The 21,489-nt window shown below is 56.0% G+C and overlaps 1 long non-coding RNA gene across 2 annotated transcripts; it reads right to left on the reverse strand.

Annotated features, from left to right (window-relative positions):
• Nucleotides 1-8,402: 8,402 nt before the first annotated feature.
• LOC119236644 (uncharacterized) lies at nt 8,403-16,265 on the reverse strand. 2 transcript variants are annotated; one of them, XR_008550319.1, is made up of 6 exons: nt 15,639-16,265; nt 15,031-15,175; nt 14,362-14,441; nt 13,498-13,646; nt 11,943-12,235; nt 8,403-8,506 (listed from the first exon to the last, which is right to left on the reverse strand). It is a non-coding gene; the product is annotated as an uncharacterized LOC119236644 (long non-coding RNA). The 2 variants fall into 2 exon arrangements; XR_005123120.1 differs by lacking the exons at nt 8,403-8,506; nt 11,943-12,235 and having other exon boundaries at nt 12,343-13,646.
• Nucleotides 16,266-21,489: the final 5,224 nt, after the last annotated feature.

Here is a 21,489-nt window from a genome sequence, read left to right on the forward strand (position 1 = left end):
GGGTGGAGTCCACAAAGCCTGTATGGAATTAGCTTTAGGACACCTTTTCCCCCTAACAGATCCTGAGACAAAGTGTTATAAGGGCAGCCCCGATACTGAACAGAGGTCTCCATAACTTTGAATTTCCATACACAGGACACTGCGCTTTTGACAAGAAATGCACATCCCAGTGTTAGGGGGAAAAGGATGTCCCCCGTTCAATATCGGGGCTGCCCTATAACACTAGTAGGACCCAGGTTATGACATACATACTGTTTGTCTTCAGGGGCACCTTTGATCCGTGATAGATGGTGCCAGGAGGGGTGTCCCAGAAGTGTTACCGCTGTAGGCATGGTGAGAATAACTGTGTGTGGGCCGGTCCACCGAGGCTGCAGTGGCTTTGGCTGAAGCGATTTGAGCAGGACTTGGTCTCCTGGATGTGTTATAGGACAGGGAGAAGGGCAGCCCAAACCTCGCAAACCTGCCTATTCTACATGGGTTCTGCCATCCGCCGCATCAACACAAAACATAGGAGACTTTAATGGGAAGGAACTTTAATAAAACTAGGAAATAATAAAGGTAAGGCAGAGTCTAGTTTCTAAATGAAGCACCCAAAGTGACCCGTCCCCTCGTGGGTAAAAGTCCATCCATATGGAAATGGCCCAGAGCAAGGCCCCAAAGCCTGCCACAAGTCTAAAGCATCTTCCAGTGGGGACCCACAGAAAAGGGTCAGAAACAACCAGACATGCCCAGAAGGAAAAGAGCAAAATCAACATCAAGAAAAAAGCTGCCGGGCCTCCCCGGTGGCGCAGCGGTTGAGCGCTGGGTTGCGAAGCTGCCCGCAGCCTCTGCAGCGCTGGTTCGATCCCCGGCTGCTCCCCAGCCACCAGAGGAGGGTCCCGCATGGCGCGCAGACCTCTCCTGCCGCCCGCTGCTCCCCTCAGCAGTGTACTTCGGTCCTTCTGCCTGCTCTGCTCCCCGCTCTGGCTCTGGTGAATTCTCTCGCCCTCCCGCGCTTCTGACTGTACCCAGTGCATGTATAAACAAAACAAACAAACAAATAAAATAAATAAATAAAACATGCCTCTATAAAAAAAAAAAAAAGAAAGAAAAAAGCTGCCATTGTCTCCTCCCCACGGGTCTCACCCACATCTGTGTCACCCAGTCCACGACCACAAGACAAGCAGTTTCTTCACGTGTCTCTAGGCTCCATGCGCCTCCTCCAGGTCTCCTGGCTCCATCCTGCTCCTTCCTCAGTCTCTTCTGCCGCTTCCCCTCTTCCTGCTCAGCTCCACCCTCCCTTGGGTGGGGCAGGGAACCTCCCCCTTTCCTGGGGACCACCCTGTTACAGATGCAGTGGTAGGGAAGGTTGATTGAGGAGGTCGAGATCTGAGGCAGGACTGGGGAAGTACCGGTCTGCGTGTTCCCGGAGCAGTTGTCTGAGTAGGGAGAGGTCAATCCTGTCCCGGTAGGTGTCCACGCAGTGGGTGAGCTGATTGATGGTAACAGTGGCCTAGGCAGCCCTCCGCTGCCCGCGCGCATCTCCTACAAACACAGGAGGCACCTGACAAAGGAGAGTCAGTCTGGAGGTTTGCATTTCTTCCAGGATTTTAGGACACGAATGAGTGGCACAAGGGGGCCAGAGACAGTCAGGAGAGCGGCTGGGTTGAGAGAATTAGACTGAGAGACTCACCAGGGGGTTTTCGATAAAAAATATATGGAAATTTTGTAGGCAGGAAGGAGTAAGAGTGGAGAGCGAGCGGCGAGACAGGAGGTCCTGAAGGTGGTGCGGGGAATGTCCTTGGGTGGGTCTTTCCAGAGTAAGTTTGAGGGATTTCCGGGTGAGTAGAGCTGTCGCTGTCAGGGCTCTAAGGCAGGGTTGCCAGCTCCTAACGGTGGGATCCATCTGCTTGGAGAGATAAGCGACAGGACGCAGGGCTGGCCCGAGAGGCTGGGAAAGGCAGCTGCCGCCATACCCTGACGTTCGGCTGTGAACAGGAGCAAAGGCTTTTCTGGATCAGGAAGGGTAAGGACAGGTGCCTGAAGAAGGATACGTGTGAGGAAAAGGAAGGCCCCGCGGACTCCCTGGGGGATTGGAGACGTCCTTCAGGGAGACTCTTGCAGCATCATATACTGGCTTGGCTAAGGAAGCAAAATTAGGGATCCAGTGTCGGAAGAATCCAACCAAACCTAGGAAAGAAAGGATTTGTTCTGCTGATTCAGGGGAGGGAAGGTCCCGGATGGCCTGTTTGGGGTCCACCGTCAGCTGTTTGGAGGAAGGAGTTAGTGGAAGACCCAGATAGATGACTGGGGGAGCTGAAAGTTGGGCTTTGGATGGGGAGTCACGGTATCCTTTGGAGCACAGGAAGGTGAGGAGTTGTGCCGTGTGTTGCTGAGATAGTGGCCGAGAAGGCCTGCAGAGGAGGAGTCAGCAACACAGTGGAGGAGAGTGCTGGGTGGAGTATGCCATGACGAGAGATCGCTAGCTCATGCCTGACCAAGCAAATGAGGGCTGTCCCGGAACCCCTGAGGCAGGACAGTCCAGGCCAGTTGCGGGGAGGTGTGTGTCCGGATTTTCCCAAGTAAAAGCAAATAGTAAGTAACTTGGAGGATTTAAAGGGATGGTTAAAAAAAAAATACCTTTGAGGTGAAGCACAGAGAAGTGTGGGGTAGAAGACGGTGTATGAGACAGAAGGGTGTAGGGGTTCGGCACTACGGGATGGACAGGCACCACCGCTTCGTTAATGAGGCGAAGGTCTTGAACTAGGGGATAAGAACCATCAGGCTTTTTAATGGAGAGAATGGGAGTATTACAGGGCGAGTGGATAGGAGTAAGGAGTCCCTTTCCCAGGAGTCGTTGGCTGATGGGTTTGAGACCCTGACGGTGAGTGAGGGAAATTGGAAACTGGGGGTGAGAGGGAAAAGAACAGGGATCCTTGAGGCGAATGAGGACTGGGGTACGATGGGTGGCAACAATCAGGATAGAGATATTCCAGAACATGGGATTGACAGTGGAAGGAGACAGCAGAGAGTCCTGAGGAGGATTAGGAGATGTTTGGAGCCGTGGGAGGATGAGAGCAGCGCTAGAGTCTTGGAACCATGAGAGAGTAGCCCTGAGTTTGGTCAGGAGATTGTGACCCAGGAGTGGTGTGGGGCAAGAAGGCTTGACTAGGAAAGAGCGGGCCAGTGGTCCTGAGCCGAGAAGGAAGGCCGTCAACACCCGTAGCCGAGGCCTAAGAAAGATAAACTTGACTGGAATAGGAGGGGAGGACAGAGAAGGCAGCCCCCGTGTCAACCAGAAAGGAGATGGACTTACCTGCTACCTTGACCGTTACCCTGGGCTCCTCAAAGATTATCGGAGTTGATGAGTCCGGGCCTCTTCAGTCCTCAGTCGCCAAACCCAAGACCGCCGGTGGCAAGAGTTGCAGGGGCTGGAAGGACTGGCCCACCACAGCCAGGCATGGAGGGACAGTCACTTTTCCAGTGACCCTGGACGTTGCAGAAGAGGCACGTTCCTGGCGGAGGGCGGGGGTGGGGCATTGTCTGGACCAGTGGCCTTCTCGGCCACGTTTGAAGCAGGCTCCCGGTGGCGGTCGGTTGGGGCCCATGGGGGCCCATTGTCGTCCTCTGTTGGGCTGGGTCGTTGGAGGAGCAGGGCCTGGGGGTCTCAAGGCAGCTACTGGGGCCTGAGCTTGAAGCTCAGCGTTCTGGCGACTACGGAGTTCCCTCTCTGCCCTGTCCCGTACCTCCCGGTTGTTAAATACCGTAAAGGCCATGTTCAGCAGGTCCCGGATAGGGGTTTGAGGACCGTCCTCAGCCTTTGGAAGTCAGGAGGGTTTGAGGAAGACGGGGTAATCTCTCTGAGCTTATGAAAGTTTATAGGTTTAGGCACTGCCGGTTGGAGACCAGCTAGGGGACAGGTCAGAGGTCAGGGTGGAAGAGAAGATAGCATGTAATTATGACATGTATGGTCATAGGCTTGGGTAAGATAATGAAATTTTTAGGTGTAGGTAGCGGGATCGTTTGTGAAAGAGCCAAGTTGGGAGAGATCAGACAGAGAAAGGAACATGGACTCTAACTCTTCCTTCAGTCCCCACCCACTTCCCTGAGGCAGGGAGAAGAGGATCAGCAGGGAGAGGGTGTGGCAGCTGGGAGGTGAAAAGAAAGGGGGAGGGAGGGGCTGGATTGGGGAGCTGGAAGAGGTGAAGACTGAGAATTTAGAGGATTAGAGAATTTTGAAGAGGGGTCCTGAGAGGGCCAAGAGTGAGAGGAGTCTCGAGACTTAGAAAGTGCGGCAGGTTTTCAGGAGGGAGGGAAGGGGCGGAGCACAAGAGAAAGACAGCCTGGCCCTAAGGATCTCTGACCATGTTCCATTGCCAGGACAGAATTGTTTAGGTCTGTAAGGACCGAGAAGTCAAAAGTGCCATGTTCGGGCCAGTGGGAGCCATTGTCCAATTGATGCTGAGGCCGTGCAGTGTTGCAGTAAAAGACGAGACACTTAGGGCGTTATGTGGCCTTAGCCCCAACGGACTGAGGTTTGAGAGAAGGCATCCCAGTGGGGTGGCCGGGCTCGGCTTGGAATTTGCGGACCCCATGACTAAGTCTGCTCCTTTCCCAACTAACGGGGGCACAGGGTCAGGACGCAGGGTCCCATGAACCTGATCTGGCCGTCGGGGGCGCAGGCCCCGAATCGCGGCGTCCCCCGATTCGGTCCTGGCCTTCGGAACAGAGGCAGACAAGCGAGGGGGACGTCTCCACCGCTCGGTTGTTGCCTAGGATTCGGGCACCTAGTCTGGACGGGTGTCCCCAGACCCAGGGTCTAGGTGTCCCGGGAGTCGGCTGACGTGGGCCCACGGTTTACGGAACAGCCAACCAAGGGAGGGGGTCAGGAGAGGAGCCGAATAGCCAGAGGCGAGGGCCTCCCAGCAAGGAGGGTCAGGCAGTGACTTACCCCAAGGATTAAGGCCGGCGGTGGGTGTGAGGCGTCTGCAATGGAGAGGAGAGGTCCCAGGGGCGAGAAGGCGGCCCCGGCGCCAGGGGACACGGCCTTCCCAGGTTTCGGCACCAAGATGAAAGGTTCGGTCCGGTAAAGAAAAGGAGAGCCAGGCTACAGTTCTCAAAGGGAGGGAAAGTTTATTGCGCCCCGGGCGGACCTCACACACCCAAGGTGGGGGTCAGTGAAGCCGCGCACGTTGTCAGGGGGAAGCAGGGTTTCATAGGGTGAGGAGGGGTCAGGTGGGAAGTTGGGTTCCTATGGCGGGAAAAGTTTGTAGGGCGGGAAAAGGTTCTTTGTCTGAGAAGAGACTCCTAGGGGGAGGGGGAGGCTCATTGTCTGAGTCCTCCGGGCAGGTATCTGCATTCCTGCCCCCCAGGTGGGCTTCCTGGTAGGCTTTTGCATTCCGGTCTCCTGCCTGGACCTTTCAGGGTGGAGGTGTGGTCACCTGGGACTCTGCTAGGGACTGGCGTCTGAGGTGGGGCAGTTGTGAGCTGCTCACCTGTGGGATCTGATGGGATCTCCAGGCCCAGAGCGTCAGAGTTGAGGTATAATCGTAGGACACCCGGCTGGGGTCAGAGAAACCTCCACGCTCTGGGTGACTGGAAGTGTCAGAAGGGAGGCGCTCTGTGTGAGTAAGGGGGGCACGCAGGGAGGGGTCCCACAGCCGACGACAATCCCAGAGAACTAACACTCCCTTCATGCCCAGAAGCTCCTCACAGAGTCTGAGCAGGTAGCAGGGACTGGAGGAGAGCCTGTCTGAGGCCCTACTTGTGAACCCTGAGCCCCCAAACAGCCGTGGCCTCCTCTTTGGCCTCCTCCTGAGCAAACCAGCGGCTCACAGAGTCGTGGATAGATGGGAGGGGTGGGGCGGGCTCAGGCCTGGGTCCTCACGCTTGCCTCAGCCCCTGGCCGCCACCACGCTGGGACTCAGCCTCCCTGTTCCCAGGGTCGGGCTGGTCACTGCAGCAGGTGATGTGCCTTGGGATTTTGTAATCCTGAGGATTAAATCTAGGACCTCATATCTCATAGGCATCACCTAGGACAATAATGAGGAAGATTTACGTAGTGTTCGTTAGGTGCCAGGTGTTATTCTAAGAACTCCACTTAACTCTTCCAGTCCTCAGGCCCACCCTGTGAGGGAAGGTTGTTATCCGCACTGGAACAACTGAGGCACAGAGGGCTTAAATGAATTGCCCAAGGAAGCACAGCTAGTGTCTGACCTCCAGAGGCCAAGCTTCTAACTGCACCATAGATGCCTCAGTGACAACTCTCCTGCGATTTTTCCTGGGGGAGGGGATTCAGGTTGGACTCCTATTTCCCTTGGGGGCAGCCCAGTGGGGAGCAGTGGCAAAGTCTTGCTCTGGTGAGCAAGGGCCTATCTCTGGGAGCTCTGGAAAGTCACCTCCCTCCCCTGGGCCATCCCATCCTGCTCTGGATGGCAGTCCTGCCCAGGCTGGGTTGCCGGGAGGATCCTGAAGGCTTAGCTGGCACATGCCCCCTCACACACACACCTTTACTCACACAGGCTGCTTTGAGTCACACCCTTCACGCCCCCATCCACTCAGCCTCACATACCAGCATGCACACAACCTCTCAGCCCCCCAAATCCATGTGCACACTCCCCTGTGCACACCCACCCATATGTATCATGTGCACACACACCCTGTGCACAGCCCATACACACATCCCCACCTTGTGCACACACCCACATGTGCGCACACCCTGTGCGCACCCACCCACATGCATTCATGTGCATACACACCCTGTGCACACCCCATGCACACACCCAGATGCATCCACGTGCACACACTCACCCTATGCACACATCCACATACATACCCCTGGGCATACCCACCCACCCACATCCACGTGTACACACACCCTGCACATACACCCTTGTGCACACCCACACACATCCACGTGCACACTACGCAATCTGGAGGGCACACCCCCTCATGTGTGGCCTGTGTGCGTGCGAACACACACACACATACACACACACATACACACGTGCTGCGGGAGGCCCGTCTCTGTCGCTGCGGCTCCAGCGCTTAGTCATCCAGTGACCCCGCTGGGCTGCTTTCTTTCATGGAAGCAGCATTTGGCTTTTTTTTGCAAGAATTCTCACTCAATTTCTCTCTCTCAGTTTTCACTCTGACTGGGAAGGACTTTTTCAATCTCTCTCTTGTGGTTTTCATAGCAGCTGCGGCCGGGTTTAACCCCCAGCGCCCCGGCTGCCTCCCGCCCTGCTGGTGTCCACCCGGAGGACAGGCCAGGACTTCCCGGTGTGTCACCGCCACGTGGCCGTGGCTCCATGGCAGGTAAAGAGGAAGGATGTGGGGGGCGAGGAGTGATGTCACCGTGGGCCGGGGCTGTGCACGGACCCGAGAGCATGAGTGTGTCATTCCACCTCAGCTGGGAGTTTCTGTGAGGGATTCCAGAAGGGTTTGGGCAGAGACCATTCTGACATTAGAGCTGAGGGCCCTTCGGGGGACTTGGGGTCACCAGCTGTTCACAGGGCTTTGGGGAGATGCTGACACCTGTGCCCCAGATGTGCTGCCCCACCCCCTGCCCTGGGCACTCCCAGCTGACATCGCACCCCCTTTTTCAGACTTTTCAAAGCCAGCTTTGCCATGGCTTGCTGAGCAGTGCTCCTGCACCCGGGAGGGCGTGGGGACCCCGGGTTTGAGATCGCCAGGTTATTAACTACGGAAAGTCATAGAGTGGCCCTGGGGGAAAGTGACTGTGAGAGACTCTTCAGACCCCAGGCCCCAGGGCTCGCCTCTTCTTCCCCAGTTTCCGGGAGTTGGGGGCGGGGCCGTGGAGTGTGTTATTCACTGGAATTATTGAAACACACAGGAAATTGTGTGATTCTTGGTTCTGATGTCATGTCAAACAACTGACACACCTCACTCAATTGCACACCTATCAGTTGGCTGCTGCAATGTCCATCTGTGGGGCACGGGGCAGCCAGGGAGCACGTGTGGATGAGGAGGATTCCAGACTGAACCGTGTCCCTCCCCAAATCCGCCTGTGAAGCTCGAGCCCCCCACGTGTGTATTTGGAGACGGGACTTTTTTTTTTTTTTTTTTTAGGTAATAAAGTTACATGAGGTCGTGTTGCCCGGGCCCTATTCCAAGAAGACCCGTGTCCAGCGAGCTCACTCACCAGGGGTGTGTGAGACACAGTGAGGAGACAGGTCTGCAAGCCCAGGGGAGGCCTTGTGAGGAACCAAGCCTGCCGGCACTCTGGTCTTGGATTTCCTGCCTCCAGAGCTGCAAGAAATAAGTTTCTGTTGTTTTAATCCCCAGCCTGGGGGATTTTGTCACAGAAATGATAGCAAATGAAAACCGGCTATTGCTGCAGTTCCTGGCACACACATCGTAACCACTCAGTAAAGGGCAGGCAGGTTTATTGCGGGGTCCTGCTCCCCCTGGTGTGTCCATGCCCTCCAGGCAGTCTTTGTCCTGCACCATCTTTTCAAGGATGCGTGCACAGGAAGCAGCCTTGGGTGTGAGAGATGGCGACTCCCTGTGAATCAGAGAGCAGACATATCTACCTTCCGCAATAGTAGGGTCCCCTTACCCCCCACGATTTGCTTCCATATCAGGGTGATAAAGGTAACGTCTTCAGGAGTCAGGCTGAGCGGATGTGCCTGATGGGACTGGGGATCCCCAGACTGTGACACTCACTGGCTCAGAGTCCCCCGATGCCCTGTCACCCTACGGGACTTGAAGACGAGACGGGTGATACTTGGGACTTGAAGACACTCGGCTCTGGCTGGCTGCTGTACCCCAGGAGCAAACCCTTTCAACTCCTCTGGGCTGTAGCCCACATCAGTGTGGCAGTGTGGCGAGCCTGATTAATAACCAGGATGGAGATCTTCCTTGATTCAATCACTATTTGCTGTGCCACCCCCTGGGGGAGAGGGCGTTGAAGAATGAGCCCAAATTCCCTGCCCTCGGGGAGCTTGCTTCTTGGGGGTTCCTGAGAATCCAAGTGCTCCTGGTTGAGAGGTCCTGGGGCCAGCAGGGATGTAGCTGCCTCATCTGTGCACATGGCGGGGTCCTGACGGGGCCGCCACAGAGCAGACACCACTGCTGTATAGGGGGACGGTGAGTCCTCGAAGGCTCTCTGCGTGCCCAGCGCTGTGCTCAGATGGCTCATCTTTCATCTTCGCCCAGCCGCAGAGGGGAGACTTGAGGCCAGGGTGGGGGTGAAGGGGGGAGCCGAGTTGTCTGTGGGGGCCCCCCCGGCCTGCTTGCTCCAAAGTGCTCAGTTGCAGCAGGGGCCGGGTGGGCTGGACCGCACTGTGTCTGCTTTTTTTTTTTACCTTCTTAAAAAACAACCCCTCTGGGTATTTGTGATTATGGTTTGTAAGCACGAGGCTCTCTTTTTCTCTTTTTTAATTGGAAGCATGGTGGCCTCGAAAGTGTTTTCTAGGTCTTGCTCATTTTCATCTGAGTCTGAGGGGACCCAGCTGCTGCACCTGGGGCTTTTCAGGGGTGAGCTCCTAGCAGGGGGCCCCTGGGGGCTGACCTGGTCATTCTGAAATCAAGGGCCCCTCCTGCGAAGGATAAAGACTGGGGAGAGCAGGGGGTAGGGTGTGAGGTGCAAGGCAGGCTCAAAATTGGGGTTTGAGATGACTCATCCGTGGCTATTTATTACCCATCTCCATTTCTCGGTCTGATTGGGCTGCTACAGGGCCAAGCCCCCTTCCTTGTGGGTGCTGAGTAAGCACCCTCACTAGCCCTGCCCACCTTTGACCTCTGAGCTTTCCCTCCTCACCCTGAGCATCACTCTGGTCCCTTGGGGCTGCTGGAAGTTCCCCCCAACTGCCCTCCTCGAGGTCTTCCCAGCAGCCCTGCTCCCTGCCAGTTCTTGCCCTTTCTCCCTAGTCTGCTCATTCTTTGCGCCTCAGCTTAAATGCCACCTCCTTCAGGAAGCCCTCTCTGATCACCACTCCCATCCTGGTTAGGGAACCCTTGCCATGTGCTCACAGTCCCCCAGTCTCCAGTGGGGGAAGGCACTAATCACCCCGTCCTTCCAGCCAGCTGAGATAACGCCCTCCTTCTGTTCTCCCAGGCTGCCCTTGCCATCTGTCAACAAGAGTCATTCTACTTCAGAGGCCACCCGCAGTCTGCCCCTCTCATCTCTGCAGTGTTCCTCCTGCTCCCGCTGTCACCCTTCTCCCTGGAGTGTGGGGATGGGCCTCTCTCTGTCTCCCTGCTTCCACCCCCACCTCATTTATTTTCAGGGCAGCAGCCAGAGTGATCTGGGAAACCCTGAATCAGTTGGTGGCTCTTCTCTGCTCTACGCTCCTGAGGGCCCCCCATCTCATTTGGGGTGGGGTGGGGGGAAGCCAGCGTCCTCAGTGACCACAGGCTCGGCGCAGGCTCAGCTCCCAGCTTCCTCTGCTCTTCCCTCAGTGGAGCTACTCTCTTGCACCTCAGGGCCTTTGCCTGACTGTCCTGTGTCCCTCCTCACCCCAACACACCCCCACTCCTATGGCCTGGCTCCCTCCCCTTCTCTCTGATCTCCAGGTCTTGTCAGAAAAATCACTTTCTTTGTGAGGCCCTTGCCTCCCCCTTCATTTGCATGTACCCCTCCCTCCCACCGGCCTTGCTTCTCATCCTGCGTTTTCTCTCAGGTGTTTCTCAGGTGCTTCTCCTCTTCTCAGGGGCCTCGTACTCGACTCACTCGCTCTATTTGTTGTCTGTCTTCCCGTCACGCGAATGGAAACTTCAAAGTCAGGGAGTTTAGGTTACTGTGTTCACTGCTGCACCGGTAGCACCTCGCCCCGCCTGGGCCCACATGCCTGGAGTAAGTGTTTGTTGAGTGAATGAGGGAACCACCGTCCCTGCCACTCACCCCTCTGACCAGTGGCAGAGTGTTGCTGGCATTCTTGCTCCTGCAGGGGTGGGAGATGCTAGGTCCCACAGGAGATGGGCCCGACAGGCCATGTCTGGTGCGCACCCAGCTCTCCACCACAGGCTACAAAGGCCTGGATGACCAAGTTCTGGCCCCAGAGCTCAGCAAGGAAGAGCCTTGGGGGCTGGGAAGACTGGGAGCACCTGTTTCCGGAGGTGCCGTTTCTTTGCTTGACTCAGTTCAAAGGCTCCTGCAGAACTGGAGGGCCCGGCTCTGTCCCTCGGGCGGGGTCCCTGGAGTCAAGGCGGCAGGGGCTCCACCGGCTACAAGCACGAGGGTGGGTGCCAGACGGGGCTGAGCTGGAGGCCTCAAGGGCTGCAGGACAAGCTGCTTCCTTAGGGAGAGTGGGCGCTAGGGATGCAGGTGTTGGCCCCAGAACTCACAGACCCCTGGAGGCGGGCCCCGGGCAGACACACGTGCTCCTGTGTCCTTGCCTCAGCGTCTCCTCCCAGCGTGTCTTTGGCCTGACAATGGACTGTTTCCAGGTAATGGGAGGATGAGCTGTTGAGGGCACGGGGTGGTGGGGGTGGGTGTGCTGACCCTGGCAGCCTACTCCCCCCCCACCCCAATGCACCAGCCTCTGCATCAGGCCAAGCGCTGCCACCTCCTGTGGTGGGGTCTGTGGGCTGCCCCTGCCCAACTTCCCCCTGGATTCTGGCCTTGGGGGTCAGTTTGGTGGGGGAGGGGCTGTGGGGGGAGGGAGCGCACACTGGCCAGGTCGCCCTCCGCGTCCACACTTTGGGCTACCTTCTTATGCAAACCAGAAGCTGGAGTTGGGGACAACCGCCAGGTCCTGGTCCCCAGCAGGGACCCCACAAACCTCTTGATTCCTGAGTGGGAGACTTGCCTCACTTTCCTTGGGTGGCTGGGATCTCATGCCTGCCAAGCCCAGGCCCCTTGGGCCTCCTGGCTCCTACTGGGGGGAGAGAAGGTGCTGGGATGGGGCTGACCCGTGGTGGGACCGGACTGAGGGAAACCCCAGCGGGATTTTCTGAATGCTGGGTGCAGGGTCCCTGGGATGGGGGGTGCGGCCCACCTCTCGCGAGTGGACGGCAAGGCCGCGGGTGAGTAGGGGAGGCAGCGGCTTGTTCCGGGTTTCGCTTTCAGAGCGGCAGCTGCCCCCTCAGCCTCCACGTTGGGTCCTGGAGGGAGCTGATGTCCCCACATGTTCCACAGCTCCAGGCCTTGATCACCCAGTTACCCCAAAGTACAGCAGATTCACATCAGGACAAGACAAACAGCCCCTGCCCCGCGGCTCCCATCCTCGGGGGAAAATGAAGTTGTGATGCCTTGAGACTGAGACGTGACGTGACGTGTCCCTGGAAGGGGCTAAGCAGAGTGACAGGGTGACATCATCAGTGCGGGGGCTCAGGGGAAGGCTGCTTGGAGGAGGGCTCAGCCTGGTCAAGATCTGAAGGACAAACAGGGGCGGCATTTTCTGAATTTATTTTTTCACCCCTTTGTTGACGTGTCATTGACATAAATTGTACTATTTAAAGTGGATAATTTGGTTAAGTTTGGACGTGTGAACACATCTATCGGCACAACCGAGGGGATGGACAGACCCATCACTGCCGAGAGCTTCCTTGGAGGATCAGCATTTCAAAGAGCCAGGGGGGATGGGATAGGATTCCTGGCAGGAGGGTGGCAAATGCAGAGGCTCTGCAGCAGGAGCAGGCTTGGAAAGGAGCAGAAAGGAGGCCAGTGGGAACACGACAAAGGATGAGGTCAGGAGTGGCAGGAGCCCCCCTGGGGGCCTTTTTGGACCAGATGAGAAACTCAGCTCTTCCTCGACACCTTCTCAGCTGGTGACGAGGCGGCCATGGAACCCGGACACACGGCCATCTGAGCCCCTGGCCCTGTTCTCCCAGAGGCTCTTCTGAGAAACCAGCTCATGTGGGGTGGAGACACTCACCAGTGACTTAGTAAGTGGTTTCCCCCAGAAATGATTTACATTTTAACTGGGATCTTTGCTATCTTGACCAAGGAGTGAGTAATGGTGGAATTTCAGGCTGAGGGGCAGGAGGTGGACAGAGTCTTGATCAGTCCCATCTCTGTGTTCTCAGCCTCAGGACGTGAGTGTGCTGGTCTCTTGAATGTTCTGAACTGTAAGTCGTGGCTTGAGGACAGGGTGCCTTTGGTCTCTTCAAATACTCTGAGGCCTGTCTTAGGGAGACTCCCCACCCCCCACACCATGCCCTGATTGCCTGAGCCCCAGCCTGTGGAAGGAGGGTGATGGCGGACACACAAAGCCAATCCCTGTAGAGCACTTTCCTTTTGGACAAATGGACAGACACAGCAGCCCCTGGCCTTGACTTTCCCCCTAGAGAATAGGCCCTTCCTGCAAGGTGGTAGCTTGTCTGGATAGGAAGGACCCCATGAGGAGTGTCCTCTCCCTCCCAGAGGGTCACCCGGGCCCAGGGTCGGGGACCTCCCTGCATGGACGAGCACGTGGGGACACACCCTCCTCGCCTGGCTCCCCTTCAGCTGCGGCCACTATCGGTTGCTTCTGTTTCCTCCCTCACCGATGTCTCTGGTTCTGTGATTAATATTGGACTAAGTTTGGTTTCCTGCAAGTCTAAATGACTCACCCCCATTTGCAACGGCCCCGATGAGCAGGAAGGTTCTGGGGACATGGGGTCTCCAAATTAGGGTATCGAGGCCCATGGTGTCTGCCCTGCCACGCTGTGCTTCTGGGGCTCGTCTCTTCCCCGCTTTGGCCTCAGCTTCTCCCTTGTGTCTTGGAAAATGGAGAGAAATTTTGGAAACTGGAAAGCACAGTGGGAACTCCTCCCTGACACAGACCCCGGGAGCCCAGGAGGGTTAATAGCTGCGAGACTGGAGGTTGGGCTGTCACCGAGGAACGGGCTTGGGGGACAGGTGCCCCTTCTGGGGCTCAGAGCGGGAGAGCAGGGACATTAACTTGTTTAGTCTCAATGGACTGTCTCCCCGCCTTATGAATGAAAACACTGTGGCTCAGAGGGGTGAGTGACTTGCCAAGACCCACACAGCTGGCAAGGGGCAGGGGCAGTGGCTCTGTTAGTTCAGAACAGACCTGCATGTGGCCTGCTGGGGCCCTTGGCCCCAGAAGGGACCAGGCCTCTTATCCCCCAACTCTCCCTGGAGTCTCTAAGAAAGGAGACGTCAGCAGATCAACGTACCCCAGCCCCTCATTTTACAGATAAATGTGCTGATGCCAGAAAGGGGTGTAACTCCCCATTAGCTGCAACTCTGGCCTTGAACCAAGGCTCCAGGCTGTCTGTCCAGTCTTCCTCCATCGACAGCTGCCAACTATCGAGCCTGAGTCAAGATTGAGCCTGAACCTGGGTGCCAGAGACCAGGGATTGCATCTCCCAGAGCTACGTGGCCGACACTGGCCTGTGCTGAGCCAGGAGATGGCCACCCACCTGGCATTGGAGGGGCCGGGAAAGACCTCGGGGCCCCAAGTTTCTCACCTGTGGGCCTGATGACGTGCCTCAAACCTCTGCATGAGTCACCCTTGGTTGGAATGGTGAATGCCAGGATAAGCCCGTCCCTGGGAAGGACGACACCAGTCATGGGCATTTCTGCTGTGGGCCCACAGGAGAGGCTGGGGCCACCACGGGGCCCTGGGGACCCAGTGGGAGTGGGACAGTGGGCCTGAAGCCCTCTACATTTCTCCCTGAGAGCTTTCTCTAGTTCTGCAGGCTCACTGCCACCCTCAGAAGGCTGCCTGGGAGTGTGGCAGTCCACATGTGGCAGTGAAGGGAACCAGCCCCAGGGATCCCCCACTCCTGTGCAGTCCCTCACGCTGGGGAGAGTCAGCCAGTGTAACCAATAAGATACCAAAGAAATGACTAAGTATGGTTTCTGCGGGTAGTTCATAAAAGACAGCACTTCCATCTTGCTCTCTGGGTTGGCGTGGCTGGAGGAGGCCGCAGCCGCGTGGACAGGATGCTCAGGTCGCCTTTGTGCTTCGCCATGCGAGGGGTTCATTCTGGAAGTGGGAACTCAGCCCCAGTGAATCCTTCAGATGGTGGCCTCCTCCTCAGGACCCTGGCCTCGACCCTGACAAGTTACTCCTAAATTGCTGACCCACAGGCATGAAGAGATGTAACATTTCCCATTGTCCTAAGTGGCTTCACCTTGAGGTGCGCCGCCAATGGTAGCTGGTGCATCAGAGAACAGAAATGACTTGTCCGCAGTCACATGCTGGGAGGTTCCTACACCAGTGCACTTGCTCCAGGGAAGGCTGGGTGGAGAGGCCTGGGGACGGAAGGCAGCTGGAGCCTGAAAATCAAACAGGATTGGACCCCAATCCCAGCCTCTGCTATTCTCAAGTTGTGTGACCTCAGGCCAGCCTGTTTGCTCATCTGTGAAGTGGGGATAGCGACGCTGGCTTGAGATCTCGTTACCAGGATTAAATGTCTGGTCAAGGACCTGGTATCCCACCGGTGGATGTACGTTGCTGGGTGTCCTGCTCCTGGTCTGAAGGGGCCACTTTTCACCACCCTTGAGGGGCCAGAGCTAAGTCACCAGGACCCAGGGAGTGTCGTGGGCCTCAAGAGGGCGAGCCCTGGCAGTTTATTGGGGGCAGCCTGAAACTTGGGTCTCTCCAGAGGAGCCCGTGATGGTGGTGGTGGGGAGTCCTGCTTCATCACGGATCCCAGGAAAGGGACTCGGACAAGTAGCTGGGGCCACTGGAGTAGACAGGTCCAGGCAGCCCTCCCCGCTCCAGCTTTCAGCCTCCTACCTGCTCAGTGCTGCCTTTTTCTGCTGAGGGTATTTTGGGGGCCATTTTGGTGCTGGGCTTCCCAGCTGCTGGGGAAGTCCCTGGTTTTCCTGAACCAAGTTGGAGGCTCACACTGTGCTCAGCATCCCTTTGGTGACACAGATTCCAGGTTCTCTTTGGAGGGCTTCCTGCTGCAGCGCCCTATGCCCCCATCCTCCCAGACAAAGTGGTGCAGGCATACTACTCACTTTCCTGCCTCCCGCCAGCCTGGGGGCTTGGCTTCCACAGCTGGGTCTGGCTTTTGATCCCCTGCAGTCCCACAACAGGGCCCTGCTGCTGTGCCTCACAGGAGCCCAGGGACTTCCCCTCCCCAACTTCAAAGCACTTTCACATGCCTGAGGGTGTTCACGAACTATCTGAAACCTGCAGAAGGTGCAACTTTGGCATCCAGAGCCTGCTCTTTAGAGGCCCCCCAGCTATTTTCCCAGGTTGTTGCAATTTTGACTGTAGAGGCTGAGCTGCCTTGGGTTCTAGCTGTTCCCTGCCTGCAGGAGTGACCCCTCCCTGACCCACTGTCCTGGGCTCCTGGCCATGTGCCAGGCACCTGTAGGGGCTGGAGGGGGCTCCTCCATTTCTGGGAGAGTGCACTGTTACCTGGAGCAAGTGGATACAGAAGCCAGTCATTCTGGTCATGACACAATGAGATTAGTTCTAGAATTGAGGTACAAACACCAGAAACTACATCTCTGGCTGGGAAAGGGATGGGGGAGGGGTGGGCAGTGCTAGGAGAGTGAGGTGGTGTTGGGGTAGGTTATAAGGGTTTGGTGTTGGAGCAGGTGATGAGCGTTATAAAGAGGAGGAGGGTCTTTACACATTCCTGGGGAAGTCTAGCCTTTCTGGAGCCCGGGTAGTGGGGGTGAGGGAAGCTGAGAGGGAAGCCAGAGAAGCAGGTCTGAGCCAGACTGGGAAGGGCCTTGAGGGCTGTTGAGTTTGGGGAGCCCTGGACTGCAGCACCTGCTGCTCTGTGCCTCAGTTCTTCACCTGAATGGGCACAAGATAAGAGTTTTCACAGAGTCCCCCCAAGTAGTCCAGGAACCAGCACCTGCAAACAGCAGGCACAAAGGAAGCACTTGAAGGCAAGTATTATTATTGCCATTAAATAGATCACGCATCATTGTTCCAGAATATGACAAAATAATCTTCCCATCTGTAATTAATATACATTTTCAGGTGATGAGAGCCCCTATCCCCACCGCACCTCTGCAAGGGTTCTATGCTAAGGAGTAGCTTTCAAAGGCCCTGGCAGGGAGAGAGACAGCTTCGAACAGCATCAGGATAAAATCATTTTTAACAGGTGTGTAGTATTCCATCAAATATCTGCACCACACAGTTTACTTAAGCATTGCCTGTTGTTGTAATTCTTAGGGTTTTTCCAGAATTTATAAATATTCTTTTGGGAAATATTACTGGCTGCATAGTTTTCTTTTTCTGGTTGAACTGTTTCTTTCCTAGGATGAAATTACTCAACAAGTCTTAAATATTTTAGGGAGGAGGCTTTTGCCCTGTTGCTTTCTGAAACGGATGGTAACATTTACCAGCAGAGAATGAATGCATACTCGGTTTCACCACAACTTTAGGGTTGGAGTTTACCAGAGTTGTTTTATAAAAAAAAAAACACAAAAAAAACCTGATGATTTAAGAAGTCTAAAGAAGTGTAAAAGTTTGCGTAAGTTTGCATCTCTTCAATAGCTAGGAAGGTGGAAATTTAAAAACTTGCAGTTAATTCTGATTTATATTTCACTTTGTGTTAGCTGTTTATTTTATTTTTGCTTAAAGATTTTTTAAAATTTATTTATACAAGAACTGGGGCACAGTGAGAGGCGCGGGAGGGTGAGAGAATTCACCAGAGCAGAGAGCAGAACAGGCAGATGCACCGAAGACACTGCTGAGGGGAGCAACGGGCGAGGCAGGAGGGGTCTGCTATGCCATGTGGGTTTCTCCCTGGCTGGCAATCGAACTCATGGGGCAGAGGTCGCAGACAGCCCCACAATGTAGTGCTCAACCCGCTGTGCCATGGGGGAGGCCCCTGTGTTAGCTGTTTAAATGCCATTGTTTGGTTGCGCAGGTGTGTTTAACAAAGATTTATTTATTCGGCGATAGTTCTTTTTTTTTTTTTTTTTTTAAGATTTATTTATTTATACAAGCACTGGGTACAGTCAGAAGCACGGGAGGGTGAGAGAATTCACCAGAGCCAGAGCGGGGAACAGAACAAGCAGACTGACAAAATACACTGCTAGGGGAGCAGCGGGTGGCAGGAGAGGTCTGCGCGCCATGTGGGACCCTCCCCGGCGGCCGGGGATTGAACCAGCGCTGCAGAGGCTGCGGGCAGCTTCGCAGCCCAGCGCTCAACCGCTGCGCCACCAGGGGGAGGCCCAGTTCTTTTTTTTTTTTTTTTTTTTAATATTCATTTATTTATACAAGAGCTGGGGTACAGGCCAGATTCATAGGAGGGTGAGAGGATTCACCAGAGACAGAGCAGGGAACAGAACAGGTAGACTGATGAAATACACTGCTGAGGGGAGCAGCGGGCACGACAGGAAAGGTCTGCAGAGCCATGTGGGACCCTCACCGGCCGGCTGGGATCAAACTGGCGCTGCAGAGGCTGCGGACAGCTTCACAGCGCTGGGCTCAATAGCCTGCGCCACCAGGGGAGGCCCTCAGCGATAGTTCTTCTATAGTAGAAAGTTCTGGAAGGTGAAGCAGGCATCCTGGATGGCTCTAGCATCCTCCTGGTCTGTGGACAACATGGGGCAGGGCTGTCATTTCTATAATCACTTAGTTGTTTAACATCATCTCAGCTCAGACTCTCTACGACTGGGACTGGCACATGCAGGGGAGAGCCCCAAAGTGGGTGTCCAGTGAGGATGCACACATGGGAGCTTTGTCCATGTGAGATCCAGGTGCTCAAAGAGGGCTGGGTGGGGGGTGGTCAGTGATAGAGACTCTAGGTTGGGCCTTGGGGGGACTTCTGCTCTTGGGCTAAGGAGAGGGAGATATTTCCAGAAGTGTCAGAGGTGCCTGTCACCTTGCAGGTCAGAGTGAGGTGCAGATTTCGGAAGGTCCTTGGGACATTTTGGACTCAGGGAAAATACTGGCCATCTTTAATCCCGGCACCTAAGACTGGCTGCCTGTTGCTAAGCCCTGGTTACCTTGTCTGAAAACACACGCCCAGACCCACACACCCGCACGTAAACAAACCGTCGACCTGAGATTTACTCGGTGGATGCTCAAAGCGTGTGTTGAATGTAGAATGACTGGAGCAGAGAACCCGCAGGGTGCGGAATCACCTGCTGTGAACGAGAACCTAATTTGAATGACGCTGGTATATTTCTTTCTTTTGGTCCAGGGTGATAGACTCGTCCAGGCAGAAAACTCTCAGAGGGCAGAGAAACACCTGTGGTGAACACCCAGTATGCTATTTTTCTATCAGTTCTCCAACCACACACCCACCCCCTGCTCACCCACTCATTCATCCATCTCTCTACTAACCCATCCACCCCTCTATCTACACACGCATCTCCCCATCCACCCACCCACCCACCACTCTCCAGCCATTCAGCTACGTGCTCATCGACCCACCCACCTCTTCTTCCTCCCTCCCTCCTCCTACCCACCCACCCATTCATGCATCTACCTACTCACCCATTCATTCACACCCCCTCCCCATTCACCCATCTACCCACCCACCGTCTATCATCCACCTACTGACTCATTTTATAGCAAATATTTATGACGGGGGTGAAGGGTTTGGGTGGTTTTCCCTGCAGTCTCCTAACCCCAAGGGTCCCTTCCAAAGAACCCCCAGGGGAGAAGAGAAGTCTGGGTTGACTACAGTGTTGGGAACAAGAACCTGTTCAAGTCTTGCCCCACCTTGGGGTGGGGTGGGGTGGGATGTCTGCCACCCTCTCCGGAGTCCCCTAATCTCTGTGCTTCCACCTCCAGGGTGGAGGGCGCTGCCTTCCCCGCCCCTGGGGCAGCTGCGCAGAAGGGCGGGCCCAGGAGCCAACTCCCTGAGGCTAGGGACGACCCCTTCAAATCCGGGGCGGGCCATTCAAACAGCAAAAGGGGAGCCCAGTCATTTCTGCCCCCTACACATTTGGTTTGCGCCTCTCTTTTTGCTACTAGCAGGTGTTCCTGGAAACAGCGCGGGTCCTTTTTTGCCGGGGGCTGGTGGGGTGGAGAGGAGTCAAGGCTGAACGCTCAGATCTGCACGGGCCTCCTGCAGTGACTCGAGAGGAGTTAAGGCTGAACCCTCAGATCTGCACGGGCCTCCTGCAGTGACTCCACAGTGTGAGGCTGGGTGTCCGCGAGGCGGCCGCAGGAGGTCTGTGGGTGCCCGAGGTGCGCCGCCCGCCTTCCTGGGTGGTTGGCACCGCACGTGGGCACAGCGCGCTTCCAGAGCTGCCTGGGTGGGCGGCGCGGGCTGCCGGCCCAGCTCTCCGCCCTCGCCAGGATGCAAACCCTCCTTGCGGCGCTGGGGCTCATGTTCCTGGGGCCACTCCAAGCCTTCCCGCAGGTAAGAGGGTGACAGGAGCCTGGGGCTGGCCAATGATCCAGTGGCCCCTCCATCCCACGCTGTCCTGCCCCAGCATGGGCTGCTTGGGGCACCAGGCAGAGAGAAGGGCTTCTCTACTCATTCCTGCCTAGCACATGGGGCAGGTGAGAAGGGAGGGTGGGGGTGGGGGTGAGATATGCAAGTGTTCCTAGGTGGGGGGTGACTGAGGGCTGGTGGGGGGCGCATCCTCCTTCCTTAAGGAGTGCTGGTGTTTTTCATCCCTTTAACTGAGGCGGAGGGGCTTCCTGCTGGGAATAGACTATTTGTGGGTGGTGGTCCTGGCAGGCCAGGAGGGGCCTCCCTTGGCCATAAGAGGTTGGTTTTCACACTCCTGCTGCTTGAACTGGCCGCGGGTCTAAGTGGGAGGGAGAGTTCAGTGTGAGTGAGAAACAGAGGTGAGGGTGCTGGAGCAGCAGGATCTGCCTCCCCGACCCCTGTCCCGTTAGTGGGTTGTGTGACCTGGAGCAAGTGGCGAGGTCCAGGGTGGTGTCTCTCCCTGGAGAAAGATCAGCGTTGGGACTGCTGTCAGTTGTGGGACGCCCCAGAGCAGCATCTAGGGGCTGCTTTAGGAAAAGTGAGCACTTAGCAGCAGCTACCTCGAGGTGGGTATGGGGGAGAACCTGGGCCACACCCGGGCATGGTCTGCTCTCCAGGTGCGAGGCAGGTCTGAAGAAGGCAGAGGTACCCCCCACCAGAGGGGGAGGGGTGGCCAAATAGGATGCCAGTAGACTTAGGGGGGCAGAGGAGGCGACAGAACAGTCTGCTGGGGGGAGGGCAGGGTTGTCTAATCCCATAGAAGGGTCCACACTGTGGAGTTCAGGGTAGGGAAAGGAGAGAAGTGGGGTCAGGCTCAGGCTGGAGGAAGGACACTTAAGGAAAGCCACTAGCAGGTGCCCCTTCCGTCCTCAGTGGGACAATGTGAGACACCCCCCTCCCACAGAGAGGTAGCTGACAGTATCACACAACAGACACCCTGCTTGCAGACCACCCCCAGCTCCCCAAGTCCTCAGATGACGATCTGGTGGAGGGCAGGAGTTTGGGGACTTGAGGAAATAAAGGGAAGGGATGCGAGAGGGGCTTGGGGATTGCTAGAATGTGGAGCCCTGGTGCTTTCTTTCTGGGGAGCAAAACCCCTCTGTAAATGAAAAAAAAAAGTATTTAGTTACACAAGGAAGATCTGAATAATCCTCCGAGAAAAAAACCAAACCCCTACAGATAATGCTAAATCTTTGGACTTGTCCTCATTCTGAGTCCTTC

The sequence above is a fragment of the Talpa occidentalis genome, unplaced genomic scaffold, assembly GCF_014898055.3.
Source record: "Talpa occidentalis isolate TD23 unplaced genomic scaffold, MPIMG_talOcc4v2.1 talOcc4.9, whole genome shotgun sequence".
NCBI lineage: Eukaryota > Metazoa > Chordata > Mammalia > Eulipotyphla > Talpidae > Talpa > Talpa occidentalis.